The 22,138-nt window shown below is 37.8% G+C and overlaps 1 long non-coding RNA gene across 1 annotated transcript; it reads left to right on the forward strand.

The window, feature by feature from the left end:
* Positions 1 to 55: 55 nt before the first annotated feature.
* LOC139184829 (uncharacterized) lies at positions 56 to 20,114 on the forward strand. Its single transcript, XR_011568343.1, has 3 exons — positions 56 to 458; positions 15,752 to 15,850; positions 19,401 to 20,114. It is a non-coding gene; the product is annotated as an uncharacterized lncRNA (long non-coding RNA).
* The last annotated feature ends 2,024 nt before the right edge of the window (positions 20,115 to 22,138 follow it).

Raw genomic sequence — 22,138 nt, forward strand, 5'->3', positions numbered from 1 at the left:
CTCCCCTCCTTCCCCCTTCGCGCCCTTTCCTTGGGCTCTTCCTCCCGCGGCTTGGGCTGGGGGTGGCCAGGCTCGGCCGCAGCCGGGTCTTCGGCGCGCTGGTGAGAGTGCTGAGGCCGAGAGGCGGCTGCGCTAGCTCCCGGCGCCGCCGGCCCGAGGCACCTGTGCGCGCACGCACCGCCGGCAGCCCAATTGCCGAGGCTCCCCGACTCGGATCCGCCGGCGGTCGCCTTGCCTCGCTCTCCTTTCTGGTCAGATTACAATCATGCCTGTGCATCCATGACATCTGTGTACTCCCCTATTGCTGTCTGCTTCCCCGGGCGCTCTTTGGCACAGGGTGTCCGGCCAGAAGGAGCCGCCGGCGGGGAACTCGATGCAGGCAACCGCCGTCAGCTCCTTGGAGCAGTTGCTTGGGCACGGGTGGCAGTGTTTGCCTCCTGGGTTGACCAGCTAATGAGGTAAAAAATATATATATGTAAATATGTTAGTAATCCTCTGACCCGATTTCTTAGGACCATTCTCAGTAATCTAGGAAGGTTTCAGTATGAAGGGCACAGGGGCAGTCTATTGCCCTCTGCCTTGGCGCTTATCCTCTCTTTTCTTGATATCCTAAAAAATCAGGACACGACTTAGCCAGTTTAAGCGAAATATTTCTTATTTTTTTATTAATTGCAGAGCTTTTTATTTTTATTCACATTCTCCTAGAATTGGCTTTGCTTTCCTGTTAGGATTTGCTTTGCTTTATTAGTCCTGTTTATTCGCAAACTGCAAAGACTCGCATGAAAACAGATACTGTAGCGCCTGTACGCTCAAGATCGAGAGGGTGAATCTACACTGATAAATGGACGTTATTGACTGATTTCCGTGAACTATTTAGTTTCATAATCTTCACCTGGTAGTTGAGGATAGGCAGACAGCAGGTGGATTATACGCATAAAAGATATGATTAGAAAAAAAGGTCTCCTAAAACTCTCCTCAAATAATCTAACATATAAAGTAGCCACATTACTCCCTGTGAAAAGTTTCTGATTTTTGTTTATATGTTATTCAAATTATCAGGCTTTTAGTTACTTAACCTTTTCTGTTAGAATAAGTGAAACAGGTATTTTATTTTAGCTAAGTATGTCTAATATAACATGTACTCAGGTTAAAATAGGTGCACACTCAATTGTAAACACAGTATGGAGAAACATTTTTAATGCAGTAAGGCATACTCAAATACTGATGAAGAGCCTCTAGCTTTTCCCATATACATTCCTGTGAGAAGAAAAAATGTTGGTGATAAAGTAGTACTAGATGGTATTCTCAACTTTCTAGAATCTGTCCTGCAGAGTTTATCTGTTAATGAAAATATTTGGTTTCACATCTATCTGATAATCTGAATGAGAGAAGCACCTCCTCAGGGAACAAGAGATATCAAACTCTCCTAACACACCTCATCTTTAAAAAACCTGTTACTGTCTCCAGATGTTCACTGTTACACCATGCAAATTCACCATATGCTATTCTTTCAAAGAAGACCACAGGAAAGAAATGGTTGGTGAAGACTTACAGCTCATTTGACTCTTTAAGTCTTCTCAGTTGTGTCTATATTACAGAAATTTTCAGGGTTGTTTTTTTTTTTCAAATGGGAGTTTTGGGCAAAGAGTGGTTACCAAGAATTAAATCTCTATTTTTCTTTCCCCTGTTTTAGGATATTCCTATTCCTCCTATATTTGATTATGAAACTATAAGAGCAATATCTGCATAATCTCATTTTGTGGTTGTAAAAGGTAAAGAAAAAATGCAAACTAAAAGCCAAACAAAGAAAAGGGATAACTTATAAAGCACAGCAAGATAAGCTTCTAACTCCTTACTCCCCATCCGCTTGGTCCACCAGCGACAAGACTAGGATGATAAAAGATGGAATGACATCGCAATTCTTCTGCTGGAGGACTTGAATTTAAATTTAGATACTTAGGCTGGGTGTAAACTGTCTTGTCATCTCTACCATAGCATTCCTTACCATTTGTGTTTCTTTCCCCTTCTACATTTTTATTAGTGTTGCATTGTGCTATGACATTGTTTCATTTACTTACATGTTGCATTACAACCTGGGAAGCCAAGTAAATAATTAAAATACAAAGCTTCGTTTTAAACAATGACTCTTCATATTTACTTAGTTGAAAACAAATACATTAAAATTTTCTGGAATCAGTAAGAGGGAAAACTCTATCCTTTAATAAATACTGCACTGGTGTCAAAGATTGGTTAGCAAAGAAATGTAATGTATCTGTTTATTGAACACATATTTAATAAGCACCCCTTGTGGGCAGGCAACATGTTTGGCTTCACAGATATCACAGTGGAGAAACTTAGTAACTGTGCCTTTGTGAAGCTTAGTCTAGTGATCCAATAAAAGTGTTTTATCACTAAGAACAGTGTTATGATGACTATGATAAGTTTTAAACCCAAAGGAAAAAATATTTTTTAATTAACTTATAGACATTAACAAGATTAAGGGTAAAGGAATATAGACCCTTTGCAAATTCTAGATGGCTATTTTCCCCTCTCCTTTTCCCAGGAAACTAAAGGAGAAAAATTTAACTTGGTTAATTATGAGTGATTATAAAAAAGAGTGGGAACAATATCAACACAAGAATAATATAGGAGAAACATTTAGAGGAGCACCAAAATGACCAATTGTTGAAGAACACACACCATAACAATGTTGCCATGGAGAAGTTGAAAAACTTGTTCTGACATTCTGCCATGAATTTTCATAAGGACACAATGAAGGGATTGCTTCTGTGAATGAAAACTACAAGGCTTTAGGCAAGAATTTCATTGGGTGGGGATGAAGGTGCAATAGAAGATGATGACCAAAAGCTGGTAAAACTTAAGTAAAAAGTAAAACTAAAATTATAACATCACAAATTAAGAATTAATATGGAAGAACATACACTGAGATAAACATCATAAGGGAAAGAGCACAAAAAATAAGAAAGACTAGTGAAAGGAACTTGAAATAAAGAGATGAACAGGATTAGAGAGAATATGAAAGATGGAGAATACAGGCAAAAACAAGAAAATACAAATTATGAAAAAATAAATCTTCAATATTATTAAAGAAAAAAACATTTGTGAAGTTAAAGACTTGAAATTTCATTTTTAAAGGATACAGTGATCACTAAAAAATATTGTCACCACCAAGATATATCATAATACAATAACAAGAATGTAAATATAATAGTCTTTGGGGTTGAAGGAGGTGAAAAAAGCAATCACTAACTTACAAAGGAAAATATTGAGATTGGCTTCAAGATTCTTCACTATAACAAGATACCAAAGTCCACAAAATGCCAGCATAAGAGTTAAGGCTTTTCCTATTTAGCCAGTCCTTCAAATATCATATCTTCCCTGGTGGCTCAGAGGTTAAAGCATCTGCCTCCAATGAGGAGACCTGGGTTTGATCCCTGGGTCAGGAAGATCCCCTGGAGAAGGAAATGGCAACCCACTCCAGTATTCTTGCCTAGAGAATCCCATGGACGGAGGAGCCTGGTAGGGTATGCTCACAGGGTCGCAAAGAGTTGGACACAACTGAGCGACTTCACTTTCACTTTCAAATATCATAGTTGTAAACAAAGTTTGAGCATCCAGAAACTAAGGGAATGTTATTCTCATGAACCTATCTTCAGTATAGAGCATGGATTTTAGCTTCTAAGTGATAAATAGAAGTGATAATCTCAGATCAAGGACTAGTTGTGAGCATTGAATGTATTTAATTATTGACGTGAAATACAAGAATGTAAGAATTACAGCAAAATGATAGAATATAAATCTCATAGATGAAGACAATATAATAATATATATCTAAACAGAATTTGGATGAGAAGGGCAAAAAGAAAAAGATAAGATATAAAGGCATTGATTGTCTAATGCTGGGAGTCAAAGAAAATCATTCAAAGGGACAAATAAGTGGTCTAACATGTTTAACAATACAAGAATAAACTGTAATCAAGATAATATTAAATACTAATTTTTATCATTACTTGTTTTTAGCAAACTAATAGATACACTGTAATAATGGAAAATGCAGTTGTTTTTACATGAGTAGCAAAGAAATAAAAGCATCAAAGAATAGACCATAAACACTGAGAATACACATATATAGAAATAAATTTTAAAAAACATCACAGAGTGAAGGAATTTTATGAAGTTAAAAAGCAAAAACCTAACATAAAATAATATAGCAGAACTAAAAGTAAACATATCCTTAATATTATTAAATGTGAATAGGATTATCTCATCCTCTATAAGAAAGTAGACATTTTAGATTGGATAATGAAACAAAATTTTATACCTACAAGATAACTCAGAATATTAGAAAAATAAAAGGATAGGCAAACATAACAGGCAAATACATACTCTTGATTGGAGGCTAGGTGTCATACAAACCAGAAATCCATTAAACAAAATGAAGAAGGAAAGTTTATGGTTATAGTAATAGGTACTTTCATATGCATACAAAAGAATTATGAATACATATGTCTTGAGAAAGGAATGGCCATCCACTCCCTTATTCTTGCCTGGAGAATTCCATGGACAGAGGAGCCTGGCAGGAATATTTATGTACCAAACAGTATAACACCACATAACTATTGAGTTGGCCAGAAAGTTCGTTTGATTTAAAGCCTAAACGAACTTTTTGGCCAACCCAAAATATCAGAAATTATACACGTACAAGATAGCATGAAGTACACTATTAGTAGAAGCCTTAATACTTTTAATATATGAGAGTCCACATGTACAGGCAGTAAACAAAGATATTAAAGATTAAATATTGTATACTCTTTCTAGCCCTAACTCACTTAGGAGCATCAATGGAAAATTCTAGCTAAAATATTAACAAATAAACCCTAACACATTAATTGATTAAAAGAGTATTAAAAGAACAAGATATGATCACCAGGTGTGATTTTTTTTCTCAAAAATTTAGGGGAAACAACATTTCTATACTAGAAAATTTATTAAAATACTTCATCACTTCCCTCATCTATAAAATGAAAATATCAGTACCCACTTTATAGGAATTTTTACAATGATTTACAGTTATTGCACACAAAATCTTTAGCAAGAGTGCCTGAAATATAGTCAGCTCTTCATAAATGTTATCTGTTGTGTTTGTCAGCTTTCACAAGATATTTAAAAATGATTATGCTTATGATAATAATATAAATCTTGTTTTCATTTTCTTGAATAACAAACTTGTGTTGATTTATTAATGTTGCATTCTCATCTTTTGTCCCTTCTCCTCAGGGTTTTCATGATTAATTTTTAGGTCCTATGTTCTTTTTGTATTAGTATTAAAATACTGCCAAGCATTAAAATCAATTTGCAAATTCTGAGTGTACTGAAAACTATCCATTTAAAAATAATTTTGAATTATATTACTACTGTTTAAGTGCATTCTCTCACTTTTTTAAGACTTAATTTTTTGAAAAGTTTTAGGTTCACAGCAAAATTGAGTGGAAGGTAGAGAGTTCAGTTATATCTATATTCCCATCTTACACATACCCTCTGTCACTATTTACATTCTGTACCAGAGTGGTACATTTTTTCCAAATGATGAACTTATACTAAAGCAGAGTTACCCCAAGTCTACAGTTTACATGAGGATTCAATCTTGGTGTTGCACATTCTGTGGGTCTAACAACTGTGTAAAAACATATGTCCACCAGTGGAAAATCATACAGAATACTTTCACTGCCCTAAAATCTTTTGTTCCACCTATTTCTCCCTCCTTCTTCCCTAACCCCTGGGAACCACTGACTTTTTTCATTTCTTTTGCCTTTTCCAGAATGTCACACAGTATGTGTAACCTTTTCAAATGGACTCCTTTTACTTAGTAATATGCATTTAAGTTTCTTCCCTGTATTTTCATAGCTTTTCCGCCCCATGAATTCTATTTTTTTTAAATATTAAGGCTGTTACTAGCTTTGGTTTTGCTAATTTTGGATTGAAGAAGCTGAAGTTGAACAGTTCTATGAAGACCTACAAGACCTTTTAGAACTAACACCCAAAAAAGATGTCCTTTTCATTATAGGGGACTGGAATGCAAAAGTAGGAAGTCAAGAAACACCTGGAATAGCAAGCAAATTTGGCCTTGGAATATAGAATGAAGCAGGGCAAAGACTGATAGAGTTTTGCCAAGAAAATGCACTGGTCATGACAAACACCCTCTTCCAACAACACAAGGGAAGACTCTATACATGGACATCACCAGATGGTCAAAACCTAAATCAGATTGATTATATTCTTTGCAGCCAAAGATGGAGGAGCTCTATATAGTCAGCAAAAACAAGACCAGGAGCTGACTGTGGCTCAGATCATGAACCCCTTATTGCCAAATTCAGACTAAAATTGAAGAAAGTAGGGAAAACTACTAGACCATTCAGGTATGACCTAAATCAAATCCCTTATGATTATACAGTGGTAGTGAGAAATAGATTTAAGGGCCTAGATCTGATAGATAGAGTGCCTGATGAACTGTGGAATGAGGTTCGTGACATTGTACAGGAGACAGGGATCAAGACCATTTCCATAGAAAAGAAATGCAAAAAAGCAAAATTGCTGTCCAGGGAGGCCTTACAAATAGCTGTGAAAAGAAAAGAAGCAAAAAGCAAAGGAGAAAAGGAAAGATATAAGCATCTAAATGCAGAGTTCCAAAGAATAGCAAGAAGAGATAAGAAAGCCTTCTTCAGCGATCAATGCAAAGAAATAGAGGAAAACAACAGAATGGGAAAGACTAGGGATCTCTTCAAGAAAATCAGAGATACCAAAGGAACATTTCATGCAAAGCTGAGCTCGATAAAGGACAGAAATGGTATGGACCTAACAGAAGCAGAAGATATTAAGAAGAGATGGCAAGAATACACAGAAGAACTGTACAAAAAAGGTCTTCACGACCCAGATAATCACGATGGTGTGATCACTGACCTGGAGCCAGACATCCTGGAATGTGAAGTCAAGTGGGCCTTAGAAAGCATCACTACGAACAAAACTCGTGGAGGTGATGGAATTCCAGTTGAGCTCTTTCAAATCCTGAAAGACGATGCTGTGAAAGTGTTGCACTCAATATACCAGCAAATTTGGAAAACTCAGCAGTGACCACAGGACTGGAAAAGGTCAGTTTTCATTCCAATCCCAAAGAAAGGCAATGCCAAAGAATGCTCAAACTACCACACAATTTCACTCATCTCACACGCTAGTAAAGTAATGCTCAAAATTCTCCAAGCCAGGCTTCAGCAATATGTGAACCATGAACTTCCTGATGTTCAAGCTGGTTTTAGAAAAGGCAGAGGAACCAGAGATCAAATTGCCAACATGCGCTGGATCATGGAAAAAGCATTTCTGCTTTATTGACTATGCTGAAGCCTTTGACTGTGTGGATCGCAATAAACTGTGGAAAATTCTGAAAGAGTTTTCAGGTGGCATACCAGACCACCTGATCTGCCTCTTGAGAAATTTATATGCAGGTCAGGAAGCAACAGTTAGAGCTGGGCATGGAACAACAAACTGGTTCCAAATAGGAAAAGGAGTTCGTCAAGGCTGTATATTGTCACCCTGTTTATTTAACTTATATGCAGAGTACATCATGATAAACGCTGGACTGGAAGAAGCACAAGCCGGAATCAAGATTGCTGGGAGAAATATCAATAACCTCAGATATGCAGATGACACCACCCTTATGGCAGAAAGTGAAGAGGAACTCAAAAGCCTCTTGATGAAAGTGAAAGTGGAGAGTGAAAAAGTTGGCTTAAAGCTCAACATTCAGAAAACGAAGATCATGGCATCCGGTCCCACCACTTCATGGGAAATAGATGGGGAAACAGTGGAAACAGTGTCAGACTTTATTTTTCTGGGCTCCAAAATCACTACAGATGGTGACTGCAGCCATGAAATTAAAAGATGCTTACTCCTTGGAAGGAAAGTTATGACCAACCTAGATAGCATATTCAAAAGCAGAGACATTACTTTGCCAACAAAGGTTTGTCTAGTCAAGGCTACGGTTTTTCCAGTGGTCATGTATGGATGTGAGAGTTGGACTGTGAAGAAAGCTGAGCGCCAAAGAATTGGTGCTTTTGAACTGTGGTGTTGGAGAAGACTCTTGAGAGTCCCTTGGACTGCAAGGAGATCCAACCAGTCCATTCTGAAGGAGATTAGCCCTGGGATTTCTTTGGAAGGAATGATGCTCAAGCTGAAACTCCAGTACTTTGGCCACCTGATGTGAAGAGTTGACTCATTGGAAAAGACTCTGATGCTGGGAGGGATTGGGGGCAGGAGGAGAAGGGGACGACAGAGGATGAGATGGCTGGATGGCATCACTGACTCAATGGATGTGAGTCTGGGTGAACTCCGGGAGTAGGTGATGGACAGGGAGGCCTGGCGTGCTGGGATTCATGGGGTCGCAAAGAGTCAGACATGACTGAGCGACTGATCTGATCTGATCTGATATTTTACTGTGTGTGTCTGTGTGTGTGTATACCTATGCACCTCATTTTTCAGCTCCTCTTGGTTATAAAACGTCTGAAGTTTGAGCTGAGGCTGCAATTCATAATGCAAATGTGACCAAAGTGTCTTTTTGTTTTTCTGCTTTAGCCTGTTCATGTAATGGATCAAATCTCAACAAGAGTCTCTAAGAAAATTTGTACTCTATTGATAGGTTCTATCCAATATTGCTAGATTTAGTCTAATTTTTATTTCTTTTTAAGTAGCCACTCTTTTCTCATTGTTCACTTGTGGGGATATTGATTTATTTCTATTCTTCTCAGAAGTGTCACGTGAATGTTTCAGACTATTTGACACTTGGTAGGCTTTTGCCACGGAGAAGGCAATGGCACCCTACTCCAGTACTCTTGCCTGGAAAATCCCATGGACAGAGGAGCATGGTGGGCTGCATGTCCCTGGGGTCGCTAAGAGTCGGGCACGACTGAGGGACTTCACTTTCACTTTTCACTTTCATACATTGGAGAAGGAAATGGCAACCCACTCCAATGTTCTTACCTGGAGAATCCCAGGGACAGGGGAGCCTGGTGGGCTGCCGTCTATGGGGTTGCACAGAGTCAGACATGACTGAAGCAACTTAGCAGCAGCAGCAGCAGGCTTTTGCCAGGGCTTCCCTGGTGGTTCAGATGGTAAAGAATTTACCTGCAATGCACGAGACCTGGGTTTAATCCCTGGGTCAGAAAGATCCCCTGGAGAAGGGAATGGCTACCCAATCCAGTATTCTTGCCTGGAGAAACCCATAGGCAGAGGAGCCTGGTGGGCTGCAGTCCATGGAGTTGCAAAGGGTTGAACACAACTTAGTACCTAACACATACACACAGGCTTTTCCATGTGAAAATAATTAAATCTTTAGTTCTAGGAAATTGTTACCAATAATTTATTTAAGCACTTTCCTGTCTGGTTTTTTTTTTATTTTCTTCTATGAATTGCCTTAGACAAATATGAATAAAGAGTTAATATAGCCTGTCTGATCGTTCCATTTTTGTATACCTCCATGTAAGCCTGGTTCCATGATTGACCCAAAAATGTCTTTGAACGTGGCTGTTAGAAAGCTTTTCAAGTTAATGATTAAAGATATTTTTTACACACCTAGAAGAGTGAACTGTGTTGCTTATTCTACCTTGTCAGGATTGCCTTGCACAAAAATTGAGATTGACGATGTGCACCTGCTGTCATTTTTTTTGGGGGGGTGCTGGGTTTCAATTATCCTGATTGGTTACTTAGCAGGATATGCTTATGTGACAGCCCCCTTAAAGCATCAGACATTGAAGGCTTGAGTGGATGTTTTACTTGAGCAGTAACCACAGGTCACCGTGGTTCACCACTAGAGACAAAACACATTCTGTGCTGAGGCATAGAAAGACTCAGTAGATTACTCATGATTTCTGGACTCCATCCATTGGATGCATTTTTCATACTACTTCTGCTGTGTAACCTTGTGCTATAATAAACACTGAAAGTGAAAAGTGAAGTTACTCAGTCGTGTCCGACTCTTTGCGACCCCATGGACTGAAGACTACCAGGCTCCTCCGTCCATGGGATTTTCCAGGCAAGAATACTGGAGTGGGTTGCCACTTCCTTCTCCAGTAATAAACCCCAACCAAGAAAAAAAGGCAAAACTCTTTTTAGAATTCTTTGAATCAAAAGTGTGGGGTATAGAGACCTCCAAAACAACAAATGTTGAGACATTTGAATCAGCTTCTATTTCCTCTCAGATGTCTTTCAAACTTATCTCTTTTTATCCTTGCTGTCATTTGAAGTTATTTCTTAATTTAATTTTCTAGTTTACCAATTTTACATGTAAATAAGTCTGGTCTTCTACATATCCTATTGAAATGTTTTGTTATTGTTATTTTAAAAATTATATTTTCCTTTAACAAGGTCTTGATGTGGTTCTTTGCAAAATTTCTGGTTCTTTTGCAAAATTTCTTCTTGATTCATAGTCACTTTTCTTGCTAACATCATTTACTATTCTTGCTTTATAGATATGATTGCATACTTTATCTCTGTGTAGACAATATATATGAGCATTTAAAGTTTTTTCAGATTATGACATTATCATTTCCGTAAGAATAAATTTTTCTTTTGTTGAGAATATGACCTCCTTTCATAGGCAGTTGTCTGATGGCTGTGATATAGTCTGCTGGAAAATAGCTGTGCCTTAATTAATTAATTAATTGATAGTATACAACTGACAAGGTGACAAGTGATGGTTTTCTGACCATGCAATTCTAGGCTACTTAGTGTGGCATTGCTTCACCTTTGGCTATGGAAGGAGGAAGTAGGGAGAAAGTTAAGAGGGAGGAAATTGTGGTTTTTTTAGCTCTCAGATTTGAATGGCTTAGGCTACTTAGTGTGGCATTGCTTCACCCTTGGCTTTGGAAGGAGGAAGTAGAAAGTTAAGAAAGAGGAAATTGCGGTTTTTTTAGCTCTCAGATTTGAATGGCATTGAACACCAATGTCATGAATTCAGTAACATCTCAACCATCAGAAAATCTGTATTTTCCTTAATATTTTCTTATTCATGTAAATTTTCTTTTTGTCTGTCTTTCAGCATTATGTTTTATGAGACTATTTAATATATATTAATTTATGCTTATTTTCCCTTGCTTATATCTGTATTTTCCTTAATATTTTCTTATTCATGTAAATTTTCTTTTTGTCTGTCTTTCAGCATTATGTTTTATGAGACTATTTAATATATATTAATTTATGCTTATTTAGATCCTTCTTGGAGAAGGCAATGGCAACCCACTCCAGTGCTCTAGCCTGGAGAATCCCAAGGACCGAGGAGCCTGGTAGGCTGCAGTCCGTGGGGTCGCTAGGAATCGGACATGACTGAGCGACTTCACTTTCGCTTTTCACTTTCATGCATTGGAGAAGGATATGGCAACCCACTCCAGTGTTCTTGCCTGGAGAATCCCAGGGAGCCTGGTGGGCTGCTGTCTATGGGATCGCACAGAGTTGGACACGACTGAAGTGACTTAGCAGTAGCAGATCCTTCTTAATTACCAGGAATATATTGAAGCTGTTCAAATATCCCTATGGACGTGTCATTTACCAAATCTCTTTAATTTTTTGTACAGATTCTTGCTTGCACTATATTGTCTCACTGCTTCAGGCAAATGTGATGTGGAATAGTTACCACTGATTGTTTTCAACAAATACCCTGGGGAGAAGATTCTTTCCACTGTATTAGTGTGAGCACTGAGTCAGGGTAAATAAATAAAACCCCTGTGATTTTAACTGCCAGGCAGATCAACTCACTAAAATTTCTCTGGTCATGGGATTCCTACACAATTTACCTTCACTAGTTGCTGCTAGGCTGCTGATTTTCACAGTTAGAAAGGTTACAAAACTGTTGGTTTCCAGGCCACTGCAAAGCTAGAGAGAGGAAATTTGGAACAGAAGTTAAAATGTGACAAAACTCTTATGGTGGTTCAACCATTTTTATTCTTTAATAGCTGCTCTTCAGATTGTTGTAAGCCTTTGGTAAATTTCTAAATTTCTGAAAAAGTTAATTTTCACAGTTTCTGACTATGCTTTCATTACTTTTTCTATTGTTTGATGAATGGTTCTAATAAATACCAACCACTGCAGTGAGTGTGTTGGTATTATTTAAAAATTAGTTGAGTCTGGTGTGTTTCAGATTGTTTTATGCTGATCCTTATCAATATAATTATCTTATAGTCAAATTTATTTATAAATTACATGTTTCTACTAAGAAAACTATTTCTAGATTCTAACCAATACCTGACACATATCTCTGCTGCTGCTAAGTCGATTCAGTCGTGTCCGACTCTGTGCAACCCCATAGACGGCAGCCCACCAAGCTCCCCTGTCCCTGGGATTCTCCAGGCAAGAACACTGGAGTGGGTTGCCATTTCCTTCTCCAATGCATGAAATTGAAAAGTGAAAGTGAAGTCGCTCAGTTGTGTCCGACTCTTAGCGACTCCATGGACTGCAGCTTACCAGGCTCCTCCGTCCATGGGACTTTCCAGGCAAGAGTACTGGAGTGGGGTGCCATTGCCTTCTCCAGACACATATCTCTACATACACACATATATATACCTGTATATGTATATATATATTTAGTTTTATTTATTTATTTTTGGCTGTGCTGTCTGCTTATATTTTATGTATATTTAACTTTATTAAAATTATACCATAATCATTAAAATTATATATTACACTATATTATAATTTCATTTGTTGATTTTTTTTGTGCATCTTTTATACCATCTTGAGAACATTGTCTGAAGCTTGTCTGGTATTTTTTAAAAAGTGAGGTGTATATATTCTAATAGTGCACTTATTTATTCAGTCTTGAAAGCAGTCATTAATTAAAAAGTGAGCAATGATGCAATTTTCTAACCAATGGCAAGAGACATTTATGTTCAAATATATGCACAGAGATAGCAAGAGAACCTCTATTTCAATATTTTTTTAAATGTATTATAACCTGCCTGAAAAGTTAATCTGCTTACAGTACATAATAAATTTAATTAAGTTGCTTCTTAGTATAGTTTCTATTTGAGTCAAACAGTTGTAGAATTCTTGAAACAGCTTCATAAAATTTCAGGTTTCCAAGAAACACAATTGTGAATCCTGAGACCATTTTTCTTGTTTCCTTGTAAAATCCTCCAAGTGAATACATAGCCATAAGGGTAAATATGGAAACACAGAAAAGTTAAGTAGGACAAAGTTTTTAAAAAATATCTACTGAAATAAAAAGTAAACACTAAAGAGCTGCAATTGAAATGACCAATTCAGATGGTGTCTTTGTAAATATCACCCAGGCTCTGAAAGTAGAACTAATAGCTCTTTGCTCTTTCCATATTACTTTTTTCACAACTCTATCTTGCTATGAATCACTGCCTTCTTTGTACTATAAAATAAGTTGTTATCTCCCTTATGAGACTGTGAGGACTTCAGAGGAAAAACCTATTGTTAGGCATATTTTTAATGCTCTATCTCTAATAAATAGCAGAGGTAGTACTCTAGGAATATTTGTAGAATTAATAAATGCATATATACTTGATAAAGGTAATTCAATAATTCTTTGCTAAAAATTAAGAAATTCACAGTTTAAAGACTGTCTTACAGCTATGAAACTCATGCTTAAACTTAAATATAATTTTTCCTATGAATAACCTACTTTTTCTACATCAGTGACTGTAATACTGTAGAAAAGCACTGTCATTTATAAGCATGCTATTTGTGGGAATGGAGGTTGGGCTAACTGGTGGAGGTGATGATGACCTCATGCTAACTAATCTGAAAAGTTTTGTGATTTGTAGTTCTAACAAGTTAGAATGAGATATTCACAGAAGAAAGTTTTTAATTAATATCTTTTTCTAGAGTCAGAAATACATTAACTGTAAAAGAAAATTATATACAAATTGAAGAATATATAATATAATTAAATTACCTTCAAGGTCCCTCCTGAATTATGAATATTTGTTTTAGGTCTCATATTAAATGAAAACTAAATTCAGCTTAAACTGTATTTAGTAGAATTTTTAAGTAACTGGAATCTGTAGGGTTTGGGAAAAGAAGAAGGACACTGGAAGAGTGAATTATGTTCCCTTCTTAGAAGGTCAGAAATTGACTGTTTAACCATGAAATTTAAGGCTTACGTGAAGCTAATTATGAGGGTGGGTGAAGGGACTATAACTTGGTTTGGGTAGATTGATAAAATTGGATTTACTATATTAGAGAAACAACCGGTCCACTGTATGTTAAGACAAGTTCTCGGGCATCTTCACTTCAGATTTGTTAAACTTTATTGTAACAACAACACAACAGTGATAAAAATTCATAATATACTGAGCTTCCTTTGTATGACCAGTGCTCTGCTAAACATTTACTGCTATCTTCTTTAGTCCTTATTATTGTCCTCAGTCGTGTCCAACTCTTTGTGACCCCATAGACAGGGGAGCCTGGTGGGCTGCCGTCTCTGCAGTCGCACAGAGTCGGACACGACTGAAGTGACTTAGCAGACTATAACCTGCCAGGCTCTTCTGTCCATGGGATTTCCCAGGCAAGATTACTGAGTGGGTTGCCATTTCCTTCTCCAGGAGATCCTCCCTACCCAGGGATAGAGCCTGTTTCTTGTGTCTCCTGCACTGATAGGAAGATTCTTTACCATTGCACCTTCTGGGAAGCCTTCTTTAGTCCTTACAAGTGTCCAGTGAAGCTGACATTGGAGAGTAGTTCTTGTCTTTCATTTGACAATTTTCTTTACGACTGAGTAGCTACTCTTTCCAGGAGAGAACAGTACTGAAGGGAAAGTTGCTGGTCTCACTTCCATCCTGCCCTTTCACTCACTTTTCCTTATGGGAAGAGAAATCATATTTCTAAGCAATGAAACTAGGGGAACTCATGTGAGGATACTGTCTTCTGAGGACTTCCTGCTTCTCTTGTCCTATATGGAAATTACTAAAACTCTTCCAACTGCTTTGTTTAGTTGAGAGTAATAAACCACTTAATTTTGACTTTAGAATTTAATCAGTGTTTTCTGATCTATATTACCAAGATGAAAATAGATACTCTAAAGTCTAACTTACTCCTGGGTATATTTTCTATTTAGATCTAATTTTAAATAATGAATATAAGTAGCTACATTTTAGGACCAGAAAAACTGAGGCTTAGAGAGATTAAATCATGCTTAAGGTCATATAAAAGGTAAGTTGGTATTTAAAATACAAATCTCTCTGTACTTCTTGCTTTCATATGCCTTTTGTAATCCTTCCATTCTGCCATCCTTGCCCTTCAGGCCAAACCCTCTAGAGAGAAAATTGGAGACTATGAATGTATAACATGTGCCTATACATAAAAGTACTGTGAAATTGCCATTTCCAGAGTGTGCTGGCATAAAACTGTAACTATTGTTAAAAATGACCAGATTATAAAATAATTATATGAACATGGTGCATTTTGTCCAGGTGAACATGTAAGTTGTTTAATCAATTCGAATAGCCCTTCATTATACTACCTAATGAGTGAATAAATAATATACCACGTGTAGACTAGATTGTCTAATTTTCAAGAAGTAATCTGGCTCTCATACTGTTGAATCATATTTGCAGTAAGATAATTTGGCTGCAGCACTTCACAGTGGCTGAAGAGAGACTAGAGTTGTGGTCCTCAGTCCTTCTGTTTCCTGTCTTATGGGAATCAACCTAATGTCTTCCCACTGTAGGCTCCAGAGACAGAGCAGATGGCATATGGACATGGTTCAAAGCAGCAGAGATTACAGTTTATAAGATACAAGAAGAGACTAGGACCTGCTCTCCTTGAGGTAGGTAAGTTGAAGTAGTATGTCTGACCTGAGAAAGGGGTTAAAAGACCTTAGACAATGACGACAAAGTTGGGAGTGGTGCATGGAAGGGAATATTGAAGGGGAGGGGGAGATTGGTTTAGGGAAGTTATCTATTAATAGGAAAAAGGCTGAAGAATAACAGTGCTGATTTAATTTCAATATTTTTTTTCTACCTTTAGACTCATTAGCCCACTTTCCACATTTCCTTCTACTTAACCAGGGAATTAATGAACCTCTTCTGCCCTGGTGTTGTGGGAGGAGGCACGATAGAGGTTATTCTCTGCTCTGGGTTTCAGAATACATCTGTCACAGCAACAATAACAAACATATTTACTAAGGACTTAAACTGTGTAAAATTCTGAGAAGGTCTTCAGGATTTAATTCTATTTGACCTTCTTAAAAACCTTGAGATAGGTGCTCTTATTATCCTCAGTTCACAGATGAGGAAACTGAGAGAAAGAAAGCTTAAATACCATGTTTTAGATCACATAGCCAATAAATTACTTGGTGTGCCAGGTGGCCTGATTCTAAGTTCTATGTTATTAGCCACTATGTATTGCCTCCTCAGGAAGAGGAAATCACTGGGATAAAATATGAGTCTTTGTAGTTGCAAGTCTTATCCTTTGGGATTGTACAAGCAAAATTCACTGTGGAGGCAAGGTATGTCAAAGACTGAAGTGAGGAGTGACCTCTTTTTTGACACCACCAGTTGAGACAGGAGCTCTTCTCCATTTTCTGGGACCTTGTTGACCCAAATCGAGAGTGAGCAACAATCCAGAAATATCACTGATATGAAAATTTTTGAAGTAATCATGTTAGGTGGGGCTCAAATCACTTATAAGAATAATAGAGCAATGTGACACTTATGAAATACAAAATATTCTGGAGAAATTATTATCTATTATATTATCTAGTAGTATCTAGTAGTAGATTATCTACTAGTATCTATTCTATTAGTAGTGAAGGATATATATATACAGCAGATCCTCCTCCAGTCTCCATACTGAGATTTTGCTCTGCCTTTGGAGACCTAAGAGATTGAGTTCATTATGTGTGTGTTGTGTGTGTGTTAGGTGCTCAGTCATGTCTGACTTTTGTGACCCCATGGACTGTAGCCCACCAGGCTCCTCTGTCCATGGAATTCTCTGGGCAAAAATAGTGGAGTGGGTAGCCATTTCTTTTCCAGGGCATCTTCCCAACCCAGGGATTGAATCTGGGTCTCCTGCATTGTAGGCAGATTGTTTACCTTCTGAGTCACCAGGGAAGCCCTGGGTTCAGTATACTAGCCCACGATTTTCTGTGCTTCCCTTCCACATCCTGTTGGCACATCACTAAGCAAGAAGTTAAATTCCAATGGAGTCTGGTTATGAAGAGAAATGAAAGGAGCAAATCAGAAAACAAAGTAACTATCTGTGACATGATTTTCTCAAAGGCCCTAGACATGACCCTTCAGTACAGCCACTCAGTCATGTATGACTCTTTGTGACCCCATGGACTGCAGGACGCCAGGTTTCTCTGTCCATTCTCAGAGCTTACTCAAACTCATGTCCATCAAGTCAGTGATGCCACCCAGCCATCTCATCCTCTGTCATCCCCTTCTCTTCCCACCTTCAATCTTTCCCAGCATCAGGGTCTTTTCTAATGAGTCAGTTCGAATCAGGTGGCCAAAGTATTGGAGCTTCACCTTCAGCACCAGTCCTTCCAATGAATATTCAGGAATGATTTCCTTTCGGATGGATTGGTTTGATCTTCTTGCAATCCAAGGGACTCTCAAGAGTCTTCACCACCACAGTTCAAAAGCATCAATTCTTCAATGCTCAGCTTTCTTTATAGTCCAACTCTCACATCCATACATGACCACTGGAAAAACCATAGCCTTGACTAGACGGACCTTTGTCGGCAAAGTAATGTCTCTGCTTTTTAATATTCTGTCTAGGTTGGTCATAACTTTTCTTCCAAGGAGGAAGCATCATTTAATTTCATGGCTGCAGTCACAATCTGCAGTGATTTTGGAGCCCCCCAAAATAAAGTCTCTCTCTGTTTCTATTGTTTCCCCATCTATTTGCCATGAAGTGATGGGGCCTGCTGCCATGATCTTAGTTTTCTGAATGTTGAGTTTTAATCCAAATTTTTTACTCTGTTCTTTCACTTTCATCAAGAATGTTCAAACCCAGCCTGATGTCCCTACTCCATATCTTTTCAGAGGGTAGCTAGAGAATGCTCCAATGGTTATAAATGGGAGCACAAACCCTACAGTGAACTTCACGTGCAAGCTTAAAATAAGAAAACAGATCTTAGAGAAAAGATCTATTATAGATGGTGCCCCAATCCCCAGATCATGGACTGGTAGCAGTCTGTGGCACAGCAAGAGGTGAGTGGCTGGCAGCAAGCAAAGCTTCATCTGTATTTACACTCACTCCAGATCACTTGCATTTCCACCTGAGCTTCACCTCCTGTCAGATCAGTGGTGGCATTAGATTCTCATAGGTGCACAAACTCTACTGTGAATTTCACATGCAAGTGATCTAGGTTGTGAGCTCCTAATGAGACTGCTGAAACCATCCTATTACACAGGTCTGTGGAAAAATTGTATTACACTAAAGTGGTTCCTGGTGCCAAAAAGGTTGGAGACCGCTGTATTACAGGGCTTAAAATTGAGGTTCCTACCATCTTCAGTGATTAAAGTACAGAAATGAGGTCCTTGATCATAAGAAGAGAAAATAATATGTTCTACGTCATCCTTTATGCAATTGAAGATTAATATAGGTGATCTGATTACTCAGCAGAGGGATAGAAGATGGGGTTGAAGAGGTAAGCTTGGTTAAAACCTGGAGGGTCATGATAAAAAATATGGGATTTATCTTAATTGTGATGGGGATTTCCATGGAGAATTTCAGTAGAATGGTGATGTTATCTGGTTCATAATCATTTGGAGGTACTACATGGAAAATTCCTCTTAGAAGGAGAGAGAAGTGTGGGGACCAGTTGCAGCATCTTTGGTGTTTAGAAGGTCATAGCTTGCTGTAGGACTGTAGCAGTAGAAAGTAAGAAGTGATGGGGTTTGCTTTTTATAGTAGTAAATGAATGAATGCAAATTTTGTGTCATTGGGTCATAGGAACTTACTGCATACACTTAGGAGTACCTTTGATAAGGGTAGTCATGGAGTGCTTAGGTGTTGGGATATCCAAACACGAGCAGTTTCATTCCTTTGAGATCAATTTGGGCTGAGGATTAAACACTTTCTGCTTTTTTGCTGAGTTTCCTTCAGGACTATGAAGAGAAACTTAAAAAAACAGATCTTAGAGAAAATATTTGGAATTAGACAAGGAAAACATGGTGAAACATTTAATATCCTTCATTCTGGCTGTTTGTCAGTGACGTCTTTAAAAATTTACAGAAGACATCTGTACAAAAGACCTTTTTACTGCTTCTCCTTGCACAGAAAGTTGGGTAACAATCTGCAACACACACACACACACACACACACACATAAATTGTTTCTAGTACATGTTCTTTTTTTTCTTGCAGTAACAGAAACCTCCAAGTTCAAGTTCAGCTACATCTATCCAGCTACAGACTATGTTTCCCAGCTTCCCTTGGAGACAGGTCTAGATACATGACTACATTCTGGCTCATGGAATGTGAAGGTGGGTTATATGTGCAACCCTACAAGCAATCACAACTCCAGAAAGAAGTTGCTTACCATTCATTTCTTTTTTCTACTCTTGGCTCAAATTGAAACATAGAAATTATGGTGTGAATTCACTGTAATCATACAGATAAATACTAACTGAAGACAGGACAAAGCAGCAGGATGGCATCTGCATCCTTGTATGACTTCATAGAGAACTACTCTGATTGCCCTTCCATCTGAGGCTGTTACACGAGAGAGAATAATATGCTTCCACTTTCGCTTGAAGAACTGTATTGTAAGCTCTTTTAAAGCAGCACAGACTATATACTACCTAATACATAATTATTATATATTACAAGAAATATAATTTAAAGTTAGGCAACTTATTATATTTCTACTATCATTTAAAGAATAGTTATCTTTGTAGTTTATATGTTTCTACTTTTTCTTAAGTTTATGAATCTTATAATTACAGATGACTTGCAATGCTGGATCACTTTCCCACATCATATATGTGATATTGAGGGCTGCATTTGATGTACTCCCAGAATAGAAAAGTGTACCCTTCAAATTGCATGTAATTAGAATCAATAAAATACTGAAATTATTACCTTCAGAAGTAACATTCTAAAATATGATTTGTGGATGTATTGCTGATGAGAATTTGGTTTCTCTGAAATCTTATTAAGAACACTAAAATGTAACTAGTGAATTTATGACCTAATTAATTGTTATGTGCCAAATAGAACTTTGGTGCTTAAAAGGGATATAAATATTTTAAAGAGGACAGCAGCATGGATTTGTCCTGTAGAGTGGTATGGTCTTGCAGAGTGGCAGGCAAAGGCAAATGTCACAATGGCACCTGGTACAGACACAGAAACAAACCTTATTGGGGAAATTTATAATCAGAGGAACAGTAAGATGAAGTGTGTTGTCCCTTTACATTCTTGTTTTTCCTTGGAGAGACATACACAGTGAAACTGCAATAGGAAATTGCAAAGAATGCTACTGTAGGAATGGGACTCTGTCACCACCATATTCTAACTTTTTATAGGACTGGGTGAGAAGGGCCTTGCAGATGTTTTGTGAGGGATGGAAAAGTTTATAGATTAGCTGTCAGCTCTTCAGGGGAAGGTTTCACCCAAAAACTGGAATACTGATTGTTCAAAACTGTTGTTTACACAGCAAAGATAAATCTGGATGTTCTATGGGTGACTGATACCTTTGTAGTCCATTCCAGTAGGGTGAACGGGAGGTTTTTCTTTTTTAATTTATTTACCTACTTAAGATGATATCTATTCATTCCATATTCTTAAATATGCATATATTAGCACATGTGTACATATACACGGAGAAGGCAATGGCACCCTACTCCAATACTCTTGCCTGGCAAATCCCATGGATGGAGGAGCCTGGTAGGCTGCAGTTCATGGGGTCGCTAAGAGTTGGACACGACTGAGCGACTTCACTTTCACTTTTCACTTTCATTAGTTGGAGAAGGAAATGGCAACCTGCTCCAGTGTTTTTGCCTGGAGACTCTCAGGGATGGGGGAGCCTGGTGGGCTGCCATCTATGGGGTTGCACGGAGTCGGATACGACTGAAGCGACTTAGCAGCAGCAGCAGCATACATATACTCCCAACTTCTGTCATCTAAACACCAGAATTTTCTTGGTTATTTTTATCCTGCCATTATTAATACCTATTAATATCTTTTTTTCCTGAAGTGATTAAAATAAAGATTCTAGATTTATGTCTTGGTTGGTTTAATTTCAATATGATATATATACATGTATATATATTTTCCAGTAGAATCACATCAGTGTTATATTTCAGTATTGATATTCTTTTTAAAAGCACTTTTACAAGCTGATTTTTAATTCATATATGTAAATGTGTTAGTTTTCTGCCTAATACCTTTGATATTCAATAACTTCATCATAACTTTTCTTTTTGGAACAACACTATTTTTTTCCTAATAAACTCAGCTCTTGTTTACTCTGTTTGCATCTTTAAATTATTTTTTATTGGAGTATAATTGCTTTACAATGTTGTGTTAATTTCTGCTGTACATTGAAGTGAATCAGCTATATGTATACATAGCCTCCCTCCTTCTTGAACCTCCCTTGCACCACCTCCATCCCTCCTGACTAGGTCATCACAGAACACCAAGCTCAGCTCCCTGTGTTATACAGTAGCTTGCCACTAGCTATCTATTTACACATGGTAGTATATATATGTCAATCTTATACTCTGTGTTTGTCTCACCATCCCCTTCCCCACCTGTGTCGATATGTCCATTTTCAGTGTCTATGTCTCCATTTCTGCCTTACAGACAGTATCATCTGTGTGATCTTTCTATATTCCATCATTTCAGTTCAGTTCAGTCGCTCAGTCGTGTCTGACTCTTTGCAACCCCATGAACGCAGCACGCCAGGCCTCCCTGTCCATCACCAACTCCCGAAGTTCATCCAGACTCACGTCCATCGATCAGTGATGCCATCCAGCCATCTCATCTTCTGTTGTCCCCTTCTCCTCCTGCCTCCAATCCCTCCCAGCATCAGAGTCTTTTCCAATGAGTCAACTCTTTGCATGAGGTGGCCAAATTACTGGAGTCTCAGCTTTAGCATCATT

Source organism: Bos indicus, chromosome 9 (genome assembly GCF_029378745.1).
Source record: "Bos indicus isolate NIAB-ARS_2022 breed Sahiwal x Tharparkar chromosome 9, NIAB-ARS_B.indTharparkar_mat_pri_1.0, whole genome shotgun sequence".
In the NCBI taxonomy this organism is placed as follows: Eukaryota; Metazoa; Chordata; class Mammalia; order Artiodactyla; family Bovidae; genus Bos; species Bos indicus.